This window comes from Equus przewalskii, chromosome 4, assembly GCF_037783145.1.
Source record: "Equus przewalskii isolate Varuska chromosome 4, EquPr2, whole genome shotgun sequence".
Lineage (NCBI taxonomy): Eukaryota > Metazoa > Chordata > Mammalia > Perissodactyla > Equidae > Equus > Equus przewalskii.
In genome coordinates this window covers 86,428,924-86,452,153 of record NC_091834.1, presented here as the reverse complement: position 1 = coordinate 86,452,153, position 23,230 = coordinate 86,428,924, and the positions used below count along the sequence as shown (strand labels likewise).

At 43.9% G+C, this 23,230-nt stretch overlaps 1 protein-coding gene across 1 annotated transcript in view; it reads left to right on the top strand.

The window, feature by feature from the left end:
- The window catches only part of PLXNA4 (plexin A4), a 432,364-nt gene that overhangs the window by 272,872 nt on the left and 136,262 nt on the right, over window positions 1-23,230 (top strand). The window lies entirely within an intron of this gene.

The following is a 23,230-nucleotide window of genomic DNA, read 5'->3' as shown; positions in this document are numbered from 1 at the left end:
TAGCCCATGAATATGTATGCGGCAAAGGCAGCAGCCTTGAGGGGCAGAGTCTCTCTCTTATTCATCTTCATTAGCGAGGCCTGAACTCCCCAGAGGACCTTGCTGACAGAGTCTGGATTGTTCTGCCTGTCCCCTCTCTGCAGAGTGAGGGAGATGAATACCACATTATGCCACCCACAGGGCTTGTACATTATGCGTTGGCAGCCCACAGCAGCTCCACCCTCCCCAAGAGCTCGATGACATCTTCTCTTGGTGTGGGACTCCCTATCAGCGACACTGGGACCCATTGTGGTGCCCTTGTTGAGGCTCCCATGGCTTGGGAATTGCCTGATGTGGGGCCGAGAGGGGAACACTTTACCCTGCGAGTCAGGACCGGGTATGACGCGGCTCCTCTGCTTTCATCCCTTGCTCTTTTTCAATGGGACCCATACTCCCCACTCTCTCCCTACCTTTGAGGCCGAGACACTGAGGGGAAGCAGGTTTCCTTTGTGAAATGAACCCTTTGGCGAAAACCCAAGACCTCCACAAGGCATTGAATATTTGAGGATCTCTTACCTGACCTGAAAGCCAGGATTTCTGAATCTGGAATTTAAAACATGTAAGAACTTCCACAGGTGGACAATATAAGCTGTATGAAGCCTCCTCTGATAACTGCGTCAGGATTCTGAGCTCCTTGTCCTCAGCCATTCTGCTTCCCCGAGAGCATGGTCAGTGGTCTGTACCCATTCAGGCTTGGCAGCGAGGCATGCTGGGAGCTCTGGATTATTGGAAAGGAAAGGAAGGCAGGACTGGATAGGGCCAAGGCCTATTCATCCGTTCTGGGGTTGCTCCTCAAGGAGATGGAGGGAGGTTTGCCACCAAAATCACAATCCATGGCCCCCAACAGCTGGGCCAACACTAGTATTCAATGGGGTGGCAGATTCTTTGTGGGGAGTGGTAGTGTAGCACAATGGTTAATGCGCAGGCCTTGATGTCAGAGTATCTGAGCATGAACCTTGGCTCCACTATTTACTAAGTGTGATCTCAGGTAAGTTCCTTAACCTCTTTAAGACTCAATGTTCTCAACTGTCACATGGAGGTAATAATCATGTCCAATAGCGTTGTTCCAAGGATCAAATGGCATAACCCATGTAATAAGCTTGAACCAAGCCTGGCACAGAGTGAGGCCTTGATAAATGGAGGCTCTTATTGTTATGACATTGCAACAGGAGTGTCTGGACATTGGCCATGTTTGGAGTTGGGCAAGTGGTGGCATCAAGATTCTGGGTGATCTATGGAGCACAAGAGTCTAGGTTGAGGTCAAGATGGGCAAGGAGCAGGGTTCCAGTCCCAGTGGAGACCCCACAGACTGCTCTATTGCCTGGGCACACCACATAGAGCTTGGAGCAAGAGCAGCTTGGTAGATATACTGGGGATTTACAGAACCTGGGCTGCCGGGACTGATTCCAGCCTCCGTCTGCTGGTGGTCGGTCTTAACCGTGATGGGTCAGAAGACTGCAGGGCCGACTCTGCTCAGCAGTTCTGTCTGCTCTCCCTGGCAGGCACTTCCCTTGCTCATCTGGCTGATTTTTCCCTGACCCTCAGAACTCAGCTCTGGTGTCGCATTCTCCAGTTAGTGATTCCTGACATGGTAGACACCTCCGTGGCGGCTCTCCTCAGACTGGGCTGTGATGGCTTCCTTGCCTTTGTCTCCTGCCAGACGCAGCTTGAGGGCAGTCTTGTGTCTTCTTTGTCTGCCTAAACCTCACCTAAGAGACCCTTGATAATTACTTGATGAATGAATGAATGAATGAATGAATGCATCCCCAGTGTCTTCAGTGAACCAGAATTGGAAAAGAAAGGGGCTGATATGAATTATCTATTGCTTATCTTAATTTCCAATTTCAAACTTATATAATCAAAAGAGTGCACTTCAGACAAGGGAAGGATTTCCCAGACTTCAAGTCATCTGTTTGTCACTACCAGGAATTTTGGCCTGTCCTGAAGTATTTTACTTTGTGTTTTTTTAAAATAAATTTCTGTCTAAACTTAAATAGCCTACTTTAACCATCTCTTAAATAATAATATGATAGATCTGACACGCTAGTCATATGTAATATACATAACTGTGATATTGTGATTTATAATAAGAAATATATATTTGGTCTTCGCCCCCATTTCTGGCGCAGAGCTGCCAAAACCCTTGGAATTTCCTGAGCAATAAAAGCAATGGGAACATCTTTTGTTATAATCTTTCATGTCCTGAGTTCCTGAAATCTCTTCAGAGCCATAAAGGTGAAATGAGTGTCTTGTTTTTCAACCACAACTGAGTTTATGATAATGAGGTGACATTTGGAAATCTCCTAAGGATGGGGGAGGGGGTTGCCAAGGGAGCCAATCATGTGATCAGAAGGTTGGAAGTAAGGATTGTGTAACTAATAGAGGTAAAGAATGGAGTGGGGGGTGTGTGTGTGTGTGTACATGTGTACATGTCTGTGCACACAAACACTATATCCTTCCTGGCCCTGTGACCATTGACAAATTAGTAACCTCCTCAGCACCTCAGTCATTCATTCAATATGAACAAACATTTATTGAGAATCTAGTATGAGACAGGCACTTTCTAGATACTTTCTAGATATTAGAGATTCAGTGGAAACAAGATGGATTCCCTGCCCTCATAGAACTTATGTTTTAGGCAGAGACAGACAATAAATGAGTGAATAAGTGAATGAGTGAATGAATGAATGACATATGTCAGGTAGTGGTGAGTACAATGAAAAATAAAAGACTCAGGAGGAATTAAGTTTGGTCCGGGAGCATGGTGGGGAATGTCATCAGAAGGTGATCAGAGGAAGCATTCGGAGGAGGGACCTTTTGAGCGGAGAGCAGGATTAAGTGAAGTGGCAAGAGGCGACTGTCTGGGGAAAAATCATCGTGCAGACAGAAGGAACAGCTAGCACCAAGGCCGTGAGATGGGAACATGACTTGGTGTTTCCGGGGTGGCCAGAAGGGCTGCCTCGGAGTGAGAAAGTGGAATGCGGTAGGTGACGCGGTGGGAGAGAGAGGCCGGCTCGGATCACCCAGGTCTCCGTCTGTAATCTGTAAAGTGGAGATGTAGTAAATAGTATTGATCTCCTGGGCGGTGATGAGGATTAAATGAGATAATGCATGTGCAAGGCGCTTGGCTCAGCATCTAGAACCGAGTGAACATCGAACAAATCTTAGCTAATATGACGATTATTTGCAAATTGAACAATTTCCAGCCCGGATATTGTTTCTGGTATTAAGGATCTGTGAATTCCTCTCTATTTCTTGCTCAGCAAGGGTGCTTTCCCTGTATACTTTTTCTTGGAGTGTTTGAGTGAGCCCTGCTAGGTATCAGTGTCATTTTGTCAGGATCTACCTGTCTCTTTCAGTGTCACATTACGTTTCTCTGTCCTTTTCCTCTCTTCTCCACCACGCTGGGTATCTCTGTAGGGTATATGCACGCGTGCGTGTGTGTGTCTGAATGTGCATATGTGTACACACATGCACACCTTCCCCTGTCTGCGTGTCTCCGTCAGCTTCCTTCCTGCTTTGTACATGTCCATGTGTATGTATATGATGTGTGTTTACTACAACTCCAGCACTCCCAAGAGACTGTCTATGCACACTGAAGTCACTGCGATAAAAGCCTGCCAAACCGATGGGAGGGAAGTAAGAGGAAATGTCAGCGGGGCAGAAAAATAAGGAGATGAGGTGGCAGAGCCGGGCTGTCCTCAGGTGCCCTGGAGCAGCCCCTAACCGGAGGAGAAGGAGCTGTCCCCCACACAAGGCAAGTCTCTTCTTTGATAGGCCCCAGAGCAAGTGGCAGATTTCGCAGTTGATTTCAGCATCTCTGCCATCCCACACACCAGCTCTCCCTGCCTGAAAGCAGGGGCCTCCAACACATTTCTGCTTTTGAGATACACTTTCCGTTGCATCTGGGCCAAAGCCGTCTTTCATAAGTGTTCTTTGTTTTACTGACTCCTGTTGACAGTGGGTCTGCTTCCAGGTGCCTGGGGACACTCACAGCCTGTCCCCCTCACGAGTTGGTAGCACTCAAGTCCTAGCTGTGATCCAGGGCACAGATGCCTGCGGAGGCTGAGGAGGTGGGTCTGGCGGTCGATCCACCTGCTGGGGGCAGTTACCTAGGAAAGCAGGGCCAGGTGGGGCAACTCGCCTTGGCTCCTTGCAGCATAACCAGCAGTGAAGTAGCAAGGGCCGTTCCTGAGGCCTGGTTCATTCATTCACTCCACAAACACTTACTGAGCACCTACTGTGTGTAAACACTAGCCTAGGCACTGGGGGTACAACAGTGAAGAAAGAGATCCACATCCCTGACTTCGGGAGCTTGCCTTTTAGCAAGAGGAAGCAATCAGCGTACCAGGTAAATTACATAGTAGATTAGCAGGGGATAACTGCTATGGGAAAGGGAGATGGAGCAGGGTAAGTGGGACCTGGAGACCTGCTCTGGCTCAAGGGTTGCAGTTTTAAATCGAGTTGTCAGGGAAGGCTTCCCAGGGAGGCAAGGTGGCCCAGGGAAGGGGCCTGTTGAGGGTGCTATTGCCTTCTCTGCTCTTGTGTGTCTTTTCAAGATTAGCTCAGGGCTAATCTTTGCTTGGGGCTGGGAAGTGGAGAGAAGGGTAAGACTGCCCAGTGGGAGGGAATCGTGAGAGGATGCTTTGGTGACTGTGGTTTTTACCACGTTGAGAGTTTCAGAGGGAAGTTCAGTTCAGGAGGAGGTGGTGTGTGTCGTGGTCCAAGACAGCTCATGCCCTTGGGGCTCATTCCCCTGACTAGACGGTGCCTCCACCAGGGACTCCCTGTGTGATGAAGGAGCCATTACTCCTTCTTTGTGCCTCAGTGTCCCTCCCCATCCCCAGCCTGCCTCCCAGGGGAGGCTGACATGATGTCTGATGGTCTCGGAGCTCTGCCAACAGCAACTTGCATAAGGTACTGTCGTGGAGATAGTTTCTGAGGCCAAAGGTGATGGGCTCCTGTAATAACGATTCCGACCCGATCGGCACTGGGTCCCTGGGCACATCTCCCGTGAGGTGCATTTGCGGGTACTCGGGCATCTCTCTGACGTTCTACCTGCCGCCGCAGGGGACCGAGCTGTACGTTCCAGTTTGCATCTGGATGGCTGACACTGTGACAAGCCTGTTTGGACGTTCCTCCTGGCACCCAGACTGAGCTGTTTCTGATAGCTCCTGGGAGGGGGCACTTGAATCGCAGGATTGGGAGTGAGTGGCAGGGCATGGAACCACCTCAGGCACTCGGAAGAGAAGCGCTGCTGCACCGTTTCACCCAGTTCCACTCACGCGGAGCCTTCCCATTTGTCTGGAGCTGATCCCGAAGGTTCCAGTGTGTCATTACTGAGACCTTCTCACTTCCTTCTCTATACAGGCAAAATGTCTCCATTTTACTGTCGCAGAACTAGAGGGACCCAAACAGGAGAAATGACTTCCCACTCTGGTATCCTATGGTCACTAGGTGCTGGTAGGCTAGATTCTCCAGAGCGTCATAAAACCTGAGAACTGGAAAAGCCCTCAAGGCTTCTCGGGTTCCACTCCCTTTTCCCCCTACGACTGGTGAGCGAATAGAAGCCCAGAGAAGCAAATAGCTTGTCCAGTGTCACACAGCAGGTTGGGAGAGGAGCAGGGTTAGGATCCAGCTCAGCTCCCACTACAGTGTCTTCTCCAGCCCCCTCCCCCAGTGAGGGACGGGGAGCTCTCTGTAGAGGCAAGAGATACTCTCCATCTTCAGATCTTTCCAGCAGGAAAGTTCTGTACCCTACTCCTCAGATGCCAAAACAAGCCTTAGATGGCGAAAGGACTTGCTGGAGGTTGCAGGGGGGCTGAATGAGGTATATGGTGGGGGGTGATAATAAGAAGTCAGACTACCCCTGCTGCCCCACGAAGGAGATCTCTTGTTTATTCTGTGTTAGTTCCAGCCTCATGCAACGTAAGACAAGATGCCCAGTGCAACATCTATTCTAGAGCATTCTGGGGTACATGGGGCCCCAGATCCAGTCACCCCATCCCAGAGAGGGGTTGAAAAGCACCCCCATGACCCCACTCTCCTTTTCCAACAGACATGCTTCCTGGTGGTCACTCGAGTGGCATGAAAGTCTCCAACATCTGAATATGTTCGGGTTCAGGAGGCTCCCTGAGAGGAAGTCTCGGATGGTCGTGGGGTGACTGGAAGGCAGACACGTGTGCAGGATAGAAACCACAGGGTGGTCATGGATGGCCCGTGAACTTGGGTTTTCATCCTGGCCCACTGTGCTCACCAGCTCTGCCACTGGGAGCAAGTCGCTCAGGCAGTTTATGCTTCAGTTTCTTCAAGTATGAGATGCACATGATGATAACAACCTTTCGGGGCTCAGGATTAAGGTAATCTATGTAAAGTGTGGTAGGCTCCTGGCAAATTGTGGGTGTTGTCATCATCATTATCATTATGATTATTACCAACTCTCTTAGGAAATGGATTGTTGCCACAGGTAGAGGTGCCTGGATAAACCACTGTGTGGGGACTAAGGACCAGTTCAGCTGTGGGCGCCAGCTCCTCGGGGTACCCTGGGACCCCATCCATTTCAAAGCCCCTCAGAAAATACTAAGGCTGAACACTCCCTTCATTCCTGTTAGTGCTGCCACCAGGAGACTGAAGGGCCAGGAGCCTGTGGTCTCCCACCCCAATCTAACACAGCCGCGTCACCTCTGCAGGGCTTGATGGATTTTTCTTGCAACTCTGCTTCTGCTCTAGGGAAGGAATTTTAGAACTTTTGAGTCCAGCCCTCTTGGACTTGAGGTTATCACGGACTGAGCACCTGAAATAGCTTCTGCCTCTTTGTCTGTCAGTATTTCTAAAATGCCTGGTTCTGGGGCCAGCCCGGTGGTGCAGACTTTAAGTTCACACGTTCTGCTTCTCTGTGGCCCAGGGTTCGCCGGTTCGGATCCCGGGTGTGGACATGGCACTGCTTGGCAAAAGCCATACTGTGGTAGGCATCCCGTGTATAAAGTAGAGGAAGATGGGCACGGATGTTAGCTGAGGGCCAGTCTAACCCAGCAAAAAGAGGAGGATTGGCAGTAGTTAGCTCAGAGCTAATCTTCCTCAAAAAGAAAAACAAATAAAATAAAATAAAATGGCTGGTCCTCCTTCTCTCTGCCCAGAACAAGAGAAGAAGAGCTGGTATACAAACCTAGGGGAGCGGTGGATGAGGGGTTGGTGGGGAGCAGGAGGAAAGACCAGGAAAGCCAAGGGCCGGCTGACTAGGGGAGCCGTGGCAGCCCTCTAGTCCTCAACTCCATTCAGCATCTGTCTCGGCAATTGCCCTGACAGTCAGACCTCCTCTCCACTCAGCACCTGTGTCTCGATACTTTCGGGCACTCGAAGTGCCATTTCAAGACAACCACCCATAATATTCCACTTAGCAGCACGTGAGGAGATGCCTCAGCATGGGCAAACGGGGCCAGTGGCTGCATCTCTGCCACCTTTCAGTCTCCCCCCAACATGTGTGTTTATTAAGTGCCTAGCACAGGGCTAGGCAGTGTGCAGAATAGAGAGGAGCGGAAGGAAGGCCCAGATCTGGAAGCTCTGTAGGGGTAGGGTGGGAGCGAACTCCAGCTTGCAGGGCATTGAAAATAAAGTGATCCTCCGGTGGGGATCACCCTGGAAACCCAGTTCCTCATGGAGTCAGGCCTCAGGAGGAAAGGATGTCAGCTTGAAGGGCACATTCTCCTCGTGCTTTTGGGTGGGTATCATGGGGGCACTCTAGTCTGGAGGCCTGAGCTCTTGGAGTGTTTCCCTAGCCAATCCTCAATTCCGCAGGCAGCTGTCAGCTTCCCGCCCCCTCTTAGACCCCCTGAGGACAGAAGCTGACTCCCACACTCCCAGCCCTCTCCCCCGTCCTCCAGGAGTGGCATCTGAATGGAAGTAGTTAAGTTCCATGATGACTGACTTGTGCTTGAGTTCTGCAGAAAGAAAGGCTGGAAATATGGGATCCTTAAGTAAATTGTGTACTCAGTTTGAGTATTGATGAGACGTTTTCAAAAGTAAATAGATGCCTGTTAATTTGTGCCATTGTTCAAGATGACTAGTTGGCATTAGTGATGTCACATGACTTTACCAAATGCAATATAGGTATAAAAGGAGACATTACAAATGGCAGAATTGTATCTGATCTGAGTCTCTTAAGTGCATTTCAAATATTACGCGGAGTCAACGGACACATGAGTTTGAAACTGACTCCGAGACGATGCAATCATTTCAAGGGAATGTGTAATGGTTGAGGGGGACTATCTGGATGTTTATTTAAAGAAAGTTGTGCAAAAAATGAAGGAGTGAGAAACAGATATAGAAATAGGTCTATCCCCCTCCAAGAGGGCTCAGAGCTGGTGCAGAAGACTGTCCAGTTACCTGCTGGGTGACTTGAGCGTGAACCAGAACCACCAGCCCTGGTTTCTGTCCTAACTCTGCCACTTTCTACCTATACGACCTTGGACAAGTAATTTAAGCTCTGGGCACTTCCGTCTTCTCAGCTGTGATGTGGGGATACGCTAGTGCCCACTGCCTGGGTGCTTACAGTGAAGAAATTAGAAAACATACATAAAATTCTTCGTGCAGTGTCTGGCACAGAATGAAGACTCAATAAATCTTACCTTTCATTTTTATTGTTTTCGATATGCTGGTCCATTAGAGTGGTGTCTATATTTTATTGAAAAAAGTTCCACCTATAATATTTTTACTTCCATCGTTCATAAAGTCGCTCCTATCTGCTCCAGGGCATATCAGACCCCTGGTTTTTTGGTGCCCTCAATGGCAGAGAGCAGACCAGGTGGCCTCCACTGGCCATACTTCCCCGTCAGCTGTGGCCTCACAGCCCGAGTCCAAGGGCACTGAGGGCTCCTTGGCTCTTCTAGTGGACTGTTTGTGCCCAGTTCGCTTCCCTGTTACACTGCCTTTGGCGAGGGTCCCCACTCACGCTTGAGGTTACCTTCAGGGTAAGAGGAGAGGCCCCTCGAGGGGCAGAACTGCTGCCCTGAAGCCACCCTTTAATCCACAAGACTCGGAGATAAATGATCACTCATTAAGGTGAGGGCATCTCAGGACACAAGCAATACACACATGAAGCATGACACGTAGCAAGGTCTCCCGCCTGACCCTTGCCTCCATACTGCTTTGAGCATCCTTTGTTTAAGATTCTCCAAATTTTATTCTCAGAGGAAAAGTTTTGCAGGAGATATATATATCTATTTTAGAGCTTTCTTTGGTCAAATACATTCGAAGAAATCTGAATTAAGCAGATATTTTGACTGTAGCATTTCTTAGAACATTTAATGTGCTAACGAGTATGAGAAATCTCCCAGCTGGGGTAAGGTGGCAAATTCAGGAGGTCGTGTCTCCTAAACTCATTTGATCATAGAATTCGCTTTACCAGGATCACCCAGAGCAACTGGTGGATTATGGAACCTTCACTAGGAAGACTTCATTTTTATCTTCCCCATCTCTTCTGGTTTTTTCTACCTTCTCACAGCTGGCCTCCCTGGCTCCGGGCCTGAACCTGGTCTGTCTTCTTTCGTACTGTTCCATCTCTAGGCACAGGCTGAATCTTGGTCTCCACTCTCCAGAGTTGGGGGAACAAGGGTTCTTTTGATCACAGCCTCAAGGTTACACCCAGGCTTTGGGGCCGCTCTTCTTTCCTTTCAGCTAACTGACCTCTGGCTCGCTTGGGCTCACATGAATTCCCAGGACTGTCTCTCTTCTATCCTAGGCGTGTAGAGTCCTCTTCAGTTCTGGGCTGAGTCCCCAACCTTAATCCACAACCCACTGTCCTTCTCTAAAAGTCATCAATTTTATTAAATTGTTAAAATTCTGCCTCTCACCCACTGTCGCCATTCAAAGTTATACAGTTCTCACCTAGTGTTAATGTATTATATCATTTTGCATGTTCTCAGATGGTTCTTCATTTACAGGCCATCATTTATTCTCAAATATTTATTACTCTATCTTCAACAATTACATGGATGCTGATAACTGAATATCAGAATTCACATAATTTAGAGGAAGCAATTCATTTATTGATTGTAATTAATTAATTAATTAAAATATTATATTATAATATAATCATATTAATTAGTGTAATTAATAATTAATATACAATTAATTATTAATTCAATTTATTATTTGTCATTTTGCTCCAGAACACCAAAGACACAGCTCTAAAGCATTTAGCACCCTTTTTGCTTCTCTAGTGTAGTGCTATTTAAGCGCACTTTGATGCCAACGGGTGTTAAGCTGATCCGATGGGTCAAGGGAAGAAACTATTAGAACTTCTATTATGTTTCTATTTAAAACAAGAAATTAAGCTTTACTCATATTTAATATACGGTTGATACTGGATACTGTTTTCCTGCCTCGGTCTGTATGTCAACCACTCACGTGACAGGAAGGCACTGAGGTGCGTGACAGTTCCACGACTCTGAGTGGTAGATTTTGGTGTTCTTACTGGCTGATTCAGTTTCAGTATATTACAATAAATTTGCAAGTTATGTGCGACAGATACTATCAATGTTTTGAAAACAATCCTTTAAATAGAATTTTGACAATACTTTGCAATGAGGTGAGAGTGACCATGAAGACTTTTTGTACGACATAGAGGTTTGCTGGTTATGGAAAAGTAATTAAAGATTTTTCTTTTAAAAGAACCAAAATGTTCCACATTTTCTGCCCTTTTCAGTTCTGACAAGCAGCTGTCAGAAGTATGCCACTTTGCTGATAACTTTGAAAAATTCAGCACTTCAGCTGCCCCCTCAATGTGAAGGTAATGTGTGAACAATGAGTGAGAAAGTAACTACTTTTAGAAAGAATTTATGGCGTAGAGAGACCATTTTGGAAGGAAAAAAAGGATGTTTGGGAACATTTTCGTCTTTATGTGATTTTGTTGTTGATAATGAGTAAGTGTAACACTTTAAAAACTCATACCTAAAAACGTGAAAAACTTGGAAACAGAATCTTGTACTTGGCTAAAAATCTTTCAAATGAAGAGTTTCAGAGAGTTTTGACCCATTTGTTAAAAAATACAAAAATTCGGCACCTTCTGATTAGTTGAAAGAACCGCTGATTGACGTCAGAGAAGATGGAAATCTGCTAGCTGAATTTTGACAACAATCTTCACATAATTGGTGCATGAGTCCAAAAAAAGTTCCTTGATTTGGTAAGCGTAGCCGACAATGTGCTGTTTGCGTCTCTGTGTCTATGTGAGGTGACTTTTTCTGTTATGACAGCCATTAAAACAAAGTGTTGAAATAAATGAAACCCTGGACCTCAGAATCCCATATCACTGAATGCTCAGCAAAGATTTTCACAAACAATGAAGCCTATCCTAACACATCAGTCTCACCATTATTAATAATAATTTTCTCAACTATAGTAAAATGTTTTGTATCATTCATAATAAAATAAAAATTAAGATGCTATTTTATCTTTATCTCACTTCTTTACTTCCTAATTTTATGTGCATTTAATAATGCTATGATGTTAATAAGTAGAACATGTATATTATTTATAAACAAATATATGTGCACTGTAGGTGCATGCTTGAAAATTTTTTTACTACAGGGTATGCAATCAAAACTCCTTAGAGACTTACTGGTCATTGGAGTATGTAAATTTGCAGTTACTTCATAAACTAATCTCTTCTCAATCTCTGATTTTTCACTTTCCTGTTACCTTCTAAAGCTATCTTCTTGGTACCCAAGAGTTTGTTGTTTAGACCCAAATCAGAAGTCCAGAGAGCCCATTGTGGTTGGTACATTGGTGTGAGTGGAGCAAGTGTGATCAGTTTCTTTATTCCTGGGTAATTTACCCAATGCTTTCTAGATCTTTCTAGAGCCCAGATCCCTAAAGAGCAGGTGGAAAATTCTCTCTGGGAGGGACCATAAGGAATTTGAGATGATGCTGACAGACAAGACAACCTCCAGACAAGCAGACAGCATTATCATGGCAATGGCCATTAAAGCTGACAGGGAAGATTCTTGTAATAAATATAGCCAAAATGAGTGTGGAGCTTGGGAACAGCTTTCGTAGACATAAATCTGTCAGTTCAGAGTTAGCCTTTTCTCATCATGTCACCTACTTCCTGTTCACATCTCCTTTGTCTCATTTCATGCCCATTCTTTCCTTTATCCCAGTTTTGGTATTCCTCCCACTTTCCTCCTTATTTTTATCTCAATCTCTTGTCTCATCCTTCTCCACATTCACCTTCTGTTTTCCCAGTCTCTGAGGAGGGCGGAGGAGCTGGAATGGGGTCAGGCCAGTGTTTTTCAAACTGCCGGTCATGACACATTAGAGGGTTGAGAAATCAATTTAGTGGGTCACGAAATCAATTTAAAGGGTCATGACCAGAATTTTTTTTTAAATGGAATAGAATAAAATCGAACAGAGCAGTGGCCATCAAGCATCGTAAGGGTAAGTACTACTTGTGAAACTATATACATGCATGTATATGTAACCTGGGTTGTGATGTAAAATGCATCTCTTCCTTGAGTCGTGGTCAACATGAAAGCCACTGGTCTAGGGAATAACATCTTGCATACACTGGCAATAAGTTGACTTAAGCTTTGGGCATCCAACTCACGTTTCAAGCAGTGCTTATGATATCATCTGACTCTCCACTAGTTTTTATTCAAGTAATTTCTCAATTTCAGCAATTTGGCTTCAACAGTTGTCAGCAGTTTAGTGTGAAGCTGTGGGGTAGCAGATCAGCGCTGGACACACAGTGAGGCTAACCGGAATCAAGTCCTAGACTGGTTGTGAGATCTTCTGCGTCTCAGTTTTCTCACTTGTGGACAAGATCAATGCTTTCCAACCTGTTATTTTGTTAAGATAGACATGGAAAGTGAATGTATTTGTACAGTTCACTGGGGTAATGGAGGGCCCCTCATGACCAGAGGGCATCAGGCTCTGGGGGCACTGTCCTCTCTAGGCATTTATTGGCTGCCCCAAGGGCGGAAAGAATCAACATGGTAGCACACTTACAGCTCATCTTCAGCATCCCAGTGTGCCTCCACTCACTGGTTGGGAAGCACTGTCCTGATGACCACAGCATACAAAGAGGCCTGGAAATATTTGTCCCCGCAACTCTGGGTGTAGGTCCCCATGCTGGGAAGATGCAAAGATGGGCAAGACACCGATGCCCTCTAGGAGTTTACTATTTAGCAGTGTGCTCACCAGCTGCAGTTTGCAAGAGACACCGTGGGTACAGAGCCAGCTAAGTCATGATCAGCTTTCCTTTGCAGTGGCCTCTCCTTGCCTGGAGCCCTGACACTTGAAAGTTTCTTTTCTCTTCATGGACTTCTTGCAATCTTGATATTTCTTAGTTATAGACATAAACCTGAGGCTAGTGAAGATGAGAGGGACAGACTCCAATGGCTCTCCAAATGCCAACTCCTGCTGCATTCACCGTGTGCACTGAAGGGAATAAAACTAATTACGACCTTCCTCAAGAGCTGAGCATGGGTGGATACGCCCTTGAAAGTGGCCAGCAGAAATGCTTCTTGCAAACCATGCTCCCCTTGTAGCCGCTTGCAAGTCTCTCTGCTGGAGCCTTTGCTGCCTGAGGACCCCCGCCTCGGGCCATTAATGAGAAGGCTGGTCATTATTAACTAGTTGGCATTGACTGATGACACCAAGCCTTTTTTTGGCCTCGCATGAGCTGGTGGCAGGCGCTTAGTTGACCCCTGGAATTTGGAGTTTATTCTGCCATGACAACAAAGAAATAAATTAAAGGAAAGAACAGAAACCCCCACAGTTAGATATACTGGTTAGAGACAGCTCAACAGCCCCAGCTGGCCTCCTCCCCAAGGCCACAGCCACCAGAAGAATCCTGCTTCCGAGTCCCTTGGTTGGCACTCCTGGATTCCTGGTACCACTTCTCTCCAGCCTAGTGAAATAGGAGAGAGATTCCTGTCTCTTTTTTTGGCCCTCTGGAGCCTGGAAAGAGATGGTGTCTGTGCAACATCCTGTGTACTGGAGAAGATTCAGAAATTCCAATTTTATGCAAGGGACTCATTCTTTAAAATATGCTTATATGATAGATTGTATATTATGGGTATCACTGGAATCTTTCTACATAGAAAATCATTTTTTTAACACGTTCAACTGTTATTTGCTTTGTCAGGTCATATTTGGTGTTTTTTTAACGTGAGATGCACTTGTTATTAAATGATATTCTTTCAACTCAATTCAACAAGTACTTATTGTTGACCTAATACAGGGGTTGGGAAACTATAATTCAAACCTGACAGACCATCTGTTTTTGTAAATAAAGTTTTATTGGAACCCAATCCTGCCCGTTCGTTTATGTATCGTCTGTGGCTGCTTTTACCACAATAGCAGAGTTGAGTAGTTGAAACAGAGACCATATGGCCTCTGGAAAGTCTAAAATATAAACTATCTGGCCTTTTATAGAAAACAGTGTGGTTTCTCCTGACCTACTATGTGTTAAACCTCAAGGTCAGGGGACAAAGTATTGGGTATAACAAAAGTCAGGCAGGGTCCTTGTCCTCAGGGAGGTTACAAGTTCACGGGGGAGGAGGACATTAAATACATAAAGTATAAACTGCCAACAGTCACTGGTTTTCTGTTCAGCCACACAGTGTATCCTTGCCCCTGAGCCTCTGCTTCTGTCCTGCTGTCTGTCCAGGACACCCTGTGACTTGCCTCACCAGGGAAATGGTGTGCGTGCTTCAAAGGCCTTCAAAGTGCTTCACTCTCAGGCATCCTCACCCACACCCTCCAGCTTGCACACTCCTGCTTATGTTTACCTTTGCAGCCCCAGGAGACCCTCGTGGCAATTTGTATCCTGTAGATGCCCAACAAGCATTTGGTGCATTTGAATTAACCCTCACACTGATTTGGGAAGATGGAAGAAATCCATGGGAGAAAGATGAATGAAATGACTTTCTCTTTACCAATTAAAAAAAAATTCCCAAATGGATCCTGGCCAGACTCATGAGATCGAACTCCCTACATCTCACCTCAGGCCAAGACCTTGGCTTTGGCTTTAAGGAAAGTGCCAACAGTCCCTCAAATAATTAAACCATTTTGGTAATTGTCTTCTATGTAAGTCACTGTTTCTAGAGAATAGCTGTACATTTTTGTCTTATAGAAAAAAAAAAAGAGGACAAATAACTCATCCTTCTCCTGCTTTCCCACTAAAATAGCCTAAATCCCACCACCATACAAAAGGAAATTTTTAAAAAATCAAAATGAGAACAATAATTTTATGTGACAGGATTATTTATACGGCTGTTCTCCCCATGATGAATCCATCCAGGGGCTCAGCACATACCCCAGATGCCAATTCATAAATCAGGAAATGCTATTACCCACTGGCCGTAAAAACAGAGCCCACCCCAACGCAGAGGACTCATTTCAGAAGCAGCTGCCCCATTTCAGGGCAGAAATGAGTTCAGAAAATCTACCTGGCTGTCCAGAGAGAGGAGAAATGTCTTTTACTTGATAAATAATCAGTCTTTCCTTCTTCTCAATTCCTTTTCCCCTAGAAATATGTAGAATTAATGGCACGGATATATGCCACTCCACAGAAATAATCATCACAGGGCTAACTAGATTGAGAGGGAGCAAAGGACAAGAGAGGGAGTGGTGAGAAGCTGGCAGATTTCCTGGGAAACCTTTCCTATGAGCTTAAATGCAGTTCATGAGTAAACAGCTTAGAGACAATTTAGTGAGAGTCCTCCTTTCTGGGCATTCCTTCTGCAAGTACCCATCAAGGACAGGCAGAGAGCCAAGGAAAAGGGTTGGGAAGGAGAGAGTCATTGCAGAAAGACTGGGAGAGTGTAGGTGGAAGTCACTGGATTTGTTTGTGATTCCTCCAATGTGATTGTATATTTCATTTTTTATCGTAATGGGTATGTGTTGGAATAGGGAGGGGACATAAAAAGAGTTAGAGGAAAGAGAAGAAAGGAGGAGAGAGAATGAGAAGGAAGGTGGCGGGGAGCTCTTCCAAGGGGTATGGTCATGGTCACTTGACAAATAGTGAAATACAGCAGTAGACAACACAGACAATACCCATGCATTTGTGTAGCTTACATTCTAGCGGGGATGGGGATCAACAAGTTAGCAAATAAATAACCAAGATAACTTATTCTAGTGATAAATGCCATAATGGAAATAAAACGGAGTCACATGATAGAGAGAAGCTGGAACTAGCAGTGAGGGGCAGATTTAGACTAGGTGGCCCAGGAAGCTCTTTCTAAATAGATGACATGCCAGCTGGTCACTGAATATCTATCAGGAGAACATTCTAGACAAAGGGAACAGCAAGTGCAAAGACCCTGAAGAAGGATGCATTCGATTTGTATATTGAAATAACAGAAAGATAGTCACTATGGAGAGAGAAGATGACAGCAAATGGGAGCCCACATGGATGTGCAGGAGACAACTCTGTGAATCTCCAACAGTGCTAGAGCTGTTCTAGGCCCAGGTATTGGCGACGAATGTTTTATCCAATAGAGCAATAGTCTGGGACTCATGCAAAAAAAGGAGAGGCCCCTTCCGTCCTTTGAGTATTGCTTGGACTGGCCTTTGCTTGAGCATCTTAGTCCAGTAGCATTCCTAGTAGAGGACAGAGATGCTCCAAGAGAAAACAGCAACGATAATAAGAGCTAACAGTTACATACTGCTTTATGTTATCCTTAAGTGTACAGTTGTATGATGGTGATGGAATGGTTCTGTATCCCGATTGTGGTGGTGGTTACACGAATCTGTACATGTGGTAAAATGACATAGAAATATACACACTTGACACCAATTTCTTGGTTTTGATATTATAGGTTTGTAAGATGTAATCATTGGGGGAAACTAGGTGAAGGGTACGTGGGACCTCTCCGTACTATCTTTGCAACTTCTCATGAATCTATAATTATTTCAAAATAAAATGTTTCTTAAAAATTAAAAATAAAAAAATGTGGAAAGAAAGGAAAAAATTTTAACACTACAATAATCATTGTTGCAGAGAAGATCCACCATTGGATATAAAAATTATTTGGCAAAAATTGGAGGAGAAACAGGATATTTGCATAGTTTCGGGGTATTTCTGCCAGGATATTTATTAACTACAAAGAGAAGAATAGTAACTTTACAGTGGAGAAACCCCCTTAGCCAAGCACTAAAGATTGCATCATCAGTAACAAGACCTATCAATATCATGGACCCCTTGATAAGATGCACTGAGGAAAACACATTATCACTTCTGTGATAGTCTTGCCAAAAATGCATAAACTCATTCCAATAATGAAAAACCTCAAACAAACCCCAAATGAAAGACATTCTACAAAATGAATGACTAGTCTTCATGAAAAGTGTCAAAGTCATGAAGACAAGGAAAGATTGTTACCAATTAGAGGTGACTGAGGAGATAGAATAGCTAAGTGGAATGTGGGATCCCAGAACAGAATAGGAAATTGAGTAGAAGAACTGGTGAAATTAGCATAAGGCCTAGAGTTTAGCTAACTGTATTGTACCAAGATTAATTTCCTGGTTTTCATAATTGTAACATGGTTATGGATGCTTTGAGCATTAGGGAAACCTGGGTGAAGGGGATATGGGAAATCTTTGTACTATTTGTGCAGCTTTTCTCTAAGTCTGAAATCAGTTCAAAATAATTAGCTCTTAAAATGGAAAAAAAAGTATACAATAATGCAATCACCACAACAATCCTCATATAGACGTCCCCCCAAAGTTCTTTCATGCTGTTTTCAGTCCATCCTCTCCCCCATCTCCTGCCCCTGGAAGTCACTGATCTTCATTCTGAAGGTTTACCTTTTCTAGAAGATCATATAAATGGAATCATACAATATGTATTCTTTTGTATCTGGCTTCATTTACTCAACACAATGCTTTTAAGATTCGTTGACGTTGTTCTTTTTTATTGCTGAGTAGTATTCTACGATATGGGTGTACCTCAGTTTACCCAATGATATTTGGATTGTTTCCAGTTTAGGATGATTATAAACAAAGCTCCTATAAGCCCTCTTATACAGGTTTTTATATGAGCCTAAGTTTTCATTTTTCAGAGTGGCATTTCTGGGTCATAGTATAAGAAACCACTAAACTGTTTCCCAGGCTGGCTGCATTTTGCATTTTCACCAGCAGCATATAAGAGTTCTAGTTGCTTCCCCGATCCTCGCTAACACGTGGTATTGTCTTGTTTTTGAATATTTTTTTTTTGTTTTCTTATTTTGAGATTTTTTTTTTGTTTCGGGGGGGGGGCGTTGTTTGTTTGCCATTCACATAGATATGTAGGAATATCTCACCATGGTTTTAATTTATGTTTTATCAACGACTAATGATGTTAAACATCTTTTCATTTGCTTATTGGCCACCTACATATCTTCTTTGGTGAAGTGTCTGTTCATATCTTTTGCCCTTTTTTAAAAAATTAGATAATTTGTTTCCTTATTGTTGAGTTTTGAGAGTTACTTATATATTATGAAGACAAACCCTTTGTCAAATATATGATGTGTAAGTATTTTCTCCCAGTCTGTGCCAGTTTTGGGCCCATCTTTCAGAATAGTGAACCAAGGCACAGAGAGGTTAAGCAACCTCCCCAAGCTTATATAGTTCATGAGGGATGAAGATAGACTTCAACCTCAACAGTCTATACTCCTAGCCCCCCCTCTTGTACTGCCTCTGTAGACACTTGCTATCCCAGGTGGAGACAAAGCTGGATAGTCAGCATAACCAGGTCTACTCCCTGGGGGCCCTTTCCACCTGAGGAAGCTTCAACGTGACCCTGGAACAGCCAACGGGAATCTTATCAGTGGGATCAGCTAGAGGCCCTGATGTCTCTACATGTAGAACTCTGCTGCAGACGCTTATCTATAAATGGAGGGCATGCTTTGGCAGCCTTCTAGATTCCATGAAAATGCTCACTCATTAATTAAAATATTTTAACCACATGTAACGACCACTTCTTCAGAAAATAAAAGGGAAACTCTGTTTTCTAATGATATCCATTTCTGGGTTTATTTTAGTCTCCTCTGCCTAATTTTGATGGAGCCTAGCTTGGCAGACCTAATTAGATATTTCTTCTGGTGTTCAGGAAGTCAGAGTCTGCCGCACACTTCCGTAGGGGATGCAAAAGATGAGGGACTGTTATGCAGCTTGAGATTCTTGGAGTGGGACTTCTGGAACCCAGTTCCTACTTAAAGTCCCTTCCCTTGTCTAAGATCTGGAACCTGTCTCTTCTCACTTTGGATCTTTGTGGTTATGTGCAATCTAGAAGGACAGAGTTCTTCCCATTTTATGCATAGGGCAAACAAGCCAGAATCTCAGTGCAAGTCGTGGTTATGGAGACAAAACACTTCTGGGGAGTCCTAGGTTCTCGGTCAGAGCTCCAGTCATCAGCTTCCCTGATGGTAGGTAGTCACTTGCTTCCCTCTCCTCTTTGCCTGGATGATCATGCAGCATCATAGTACCTCATCAGAGAACTAAGTGTGGACTCTGTTACTCATCAGTATAGCTTTCTAGATATCCCAGAACCAAGACCTCAGATAAGAGGAAAAATTGAGAACTACACATTTGAGTTCAGGCAGCAAACCTGGATGTGGTTCTCAAGGCTGGAATAGCCTATGAAATTATGATTCTGGAGACAAAGTGACAGATGTGTGTGTATGTGCATGTGTTCAAAACAGCAAGGCATGAATAAAAGAATGCCAAGTGTGAGCTTAGTGTATTGTATTTTCCTCTAATTTTAGGTCCCAGTGACTCTCTGTTCAACAATTCCAGAAACACAGACATCACTTAGAGCAGATGATGTCCGCTCCATGAAGAAGTAGAATATGTAGGGATGATCTTATTCCCTTCTACCCTTTGTACAACTTGATTACTTTATTATCACTCCATGCAGGCAAATGCATTCATTCAATCATTCATTCACCAAACATTTGATGACTACCTACCCAGTACTAGATACTGTTCCAGGCAAGAGAGTTATGGAATCAAATAAAACACAGCCCTTCCTTCAAGAAGTTCATGATGTATTGAAAGCCAGCATATAAAAGCACAAACGATAATACAATGAGTTAAGTGTGACAACAGGAGTGACCACATTGTAAAGAGATAGCACAGAGAGGGAGCGATGAAGAAGGATCTGAAGGAGGGTACATATGAGCTGGGTTTCGAGGATGAATAGGAGTTTGCTGAGGGAACCAGAGAGAAAAAGGATATTCAAGGCAGAAAGAACAGCATTGCAAAGTCAAGGAAACTCTGAAACCTTGTGATGTCTTAAGGGAAGCTATAAGTTTAATGTTAATGGAACATAATTTGAGATGGGAGTTTGGTGAAAGCTGGAGTTGGACAAGGATGAGCTCATACTTCATCCTAAGTGCCATACTAAAAGAACCTTGGATTTTACCCCATAAACAATAGAGATTCACTGACGTGATTTAAGCAGGGATGAGACAGTGACAGATTTGAATGTCAAACAGATTATTCTGATGGCAACATAGTGAACAAATAGAATAATGGGGAATCCAGAGCTAGGGAGATCAAGTAAAAAGTTTTTGCTACCACTGTGCCAGATAGTTACTTAATTGAATCTTCACAGCAGTGATCCAAAGTAGTTACTTTTATTTCCATTTTACAGATGAGGAATTGAGAGGTTTGTAATTGACCTGAGGTCACCCAGCTTGTAAGGGGTAAAGCTGTAATTTTGATAGTTTCATCAGAATTAAGGCTATACAGAGGTATAGGTTTAAGGGATACTTAGGAAGTTAAATAATGTTGGTGATAACAGCATGTAGGGAAGGCTAAAGGAGATAAAGGAGTTCAAGATGATTCCTGGAATTCTCAGCCAGTAAAAATGATTTATATGATGATGCCATGGACTCAAATAAGAAATAAGAAATAGCGGAGGAAAGCCTTTCCAAACCCTCGGGTGTTCCCTTTCTTTGTAACCTGTGCTCTGAATCCTACTCTCTTCAAACACACAAGGAATATTCTGTCAACATTTTTTTTATCTTCTATTCCTTCCTGTTGTCTGACTCTTGTACCTCCATCTTCAAGCAACGCAAGTTGCTTTTCCCTTTGTAACTATAGTCCCTTTGCCATCAAACACTTTCAGTTTGTGGTTTAGACTTTCTACTTGCATTTTTTCACTGCTAATTCTTTCCTCAATCCTCTGAAATCTGGTTTTTCCAATGAAACTACTCTTTTAAAAAGGTAGCATGTGACCACCTCTTGACCAAATCCCATGGTCTTTATTCAGTTCTCACCCTCTTTGACCTCTGCTTGATGGTTACATCCATCATTTCATGGCAGTGGCGTTGACCTTCACTTGGCTTCTTCATACATTGTAGAACTCTGGTTATCAGAAATCCAACATAGGTTCTTTCACCATTTTAAAAGGAAGTTCAGAAATATACTCTTATACCACATAGAAACTTCAGCCTCTGGAAAGATTTCTTGCATGGCTTTCCCAAGTAAATCAACATACAAGTCATCACTGTGGGGGATATTGTTAAGTATGTTTCTTTTTTTCCCCCCAAGTGAACAAACTTCATTTCTTCCCTATATGTTTATTTGCTGTCTTTGGTAGCAGCATAAAGTTTTATTGTGATGGTCTTGATTTTAAGATGCCAAAATTAGTAAGCAAGGGTATTAATTAAGATGGGATAAGATAGAATAGGATAAACTTCAAAATTTCAGAGATTTAATACATGACATTTTATTCCTCATTCACTCAGAGTTTACTATGGGTCCAATGGATCCCCGGGGGAGATCCTTTCCAAATGGGAACTCAAGGATAGAGGCTTATTCCATCTTGCCTCTGCAATATCAGACATGGTCTATATTATTGTGCTGCAGAGGAAAGACAGAATTGGATGGTTACATACCTTAAATGCTTTGGCACAACAGTTACACATATCACTTCTACTCACACCTCACTGTCCAGAATTAGTCACATGGCCCTACATAACTGCACAGAAGCTGGGAAGCTCAGTTTCTGTGTACCCAGGAGGGAAAGGAGAACCAGATGTGAGTGAGCACTACTCATTTCTACTGCATTGAAAACGTTCGAAGAGTATTTTCCCATAATATTCCATAAAATTCCATCCTCTAGCTATGGAACAAATACTCTTTTAGCTTTACCTTGGTCATTGAGGTTGAGCAGCTCTACTCAAAGCCAGGACAAATCATTAGTTTCTATCATGGAGGCACTTCAAATGATAAAATCAGTGGCTCTGTATTTCAGCACCAGAACTTGAGGACAGCTCCTCTACCTATAATAATTCTGCCCGAAAACCGGGTTTCTTAGCAGTATGGATTTCCTGAATTTACATACAGGTACAGACATATACACAGTCAAATATTGCAATTAAAACCCTCTTTACTTTCATTCCTCTATCCCACAAATTTGAGCAACTTCTTTGATGAACAGGAACAGACTGTCAAAGTGCCATCCAATCCAAGTGTTTGGTTGGCAAGTCCATCTAAATTTTAAATGACAACCTCCACTCTCTGCACTTATGAGGCTGCACTGCCTTTCACCCTAATGAAACTGCCAAGCAATTTTGGAACCATGGGGAAAACTCTGGCTCTAGCCCCCAGGGGATATATTGAATAACTTGTTTCTTGCTGACCTCAATCAGTCTGTAATTTCTAGACATTTGTAGCCATCATCTGTAAATCTGTCCCTCTCTCCAGGTTCTTATTTGGAAACCATCACTGTGGTACATATAACTTAAGGAGTCACAGGCATAGCAATTACTGATGAAAAAAATTCACATGTGGCAGCTCCCTCCATATGTGGTATAGAAATTAATAAGGACTTATTTTAAGGGAAGCTAAAACAAAACTGTAGGTAGAGATATGTCCTCGTTTATCTGAATATACCTATCTCTTTACATGTAGTGTTGTCTCTCCAAACAAGCATTTAGGAAGATGAATTCAGCTCTTAGAAAACCTAAGAATGAATAGGATGGATTTCTGAGCATGCTGGCTTTCTCGATTATTCCTGCCAACCCCTCAAGCACGTTTCTTTGTGATTCCCATTAAAGGTGGGGCCTCAGCACTGACTTCCCATAATGTGCAAAGGGCAGCTCCTGCTACCCACTGCAGCTCCCCCTATTTGCCTCATTCCTTTCTCTTCTCTCTAGTGATAGAAATATCAGACATCCCAGTAGTGTGTTCCTCTTCATCC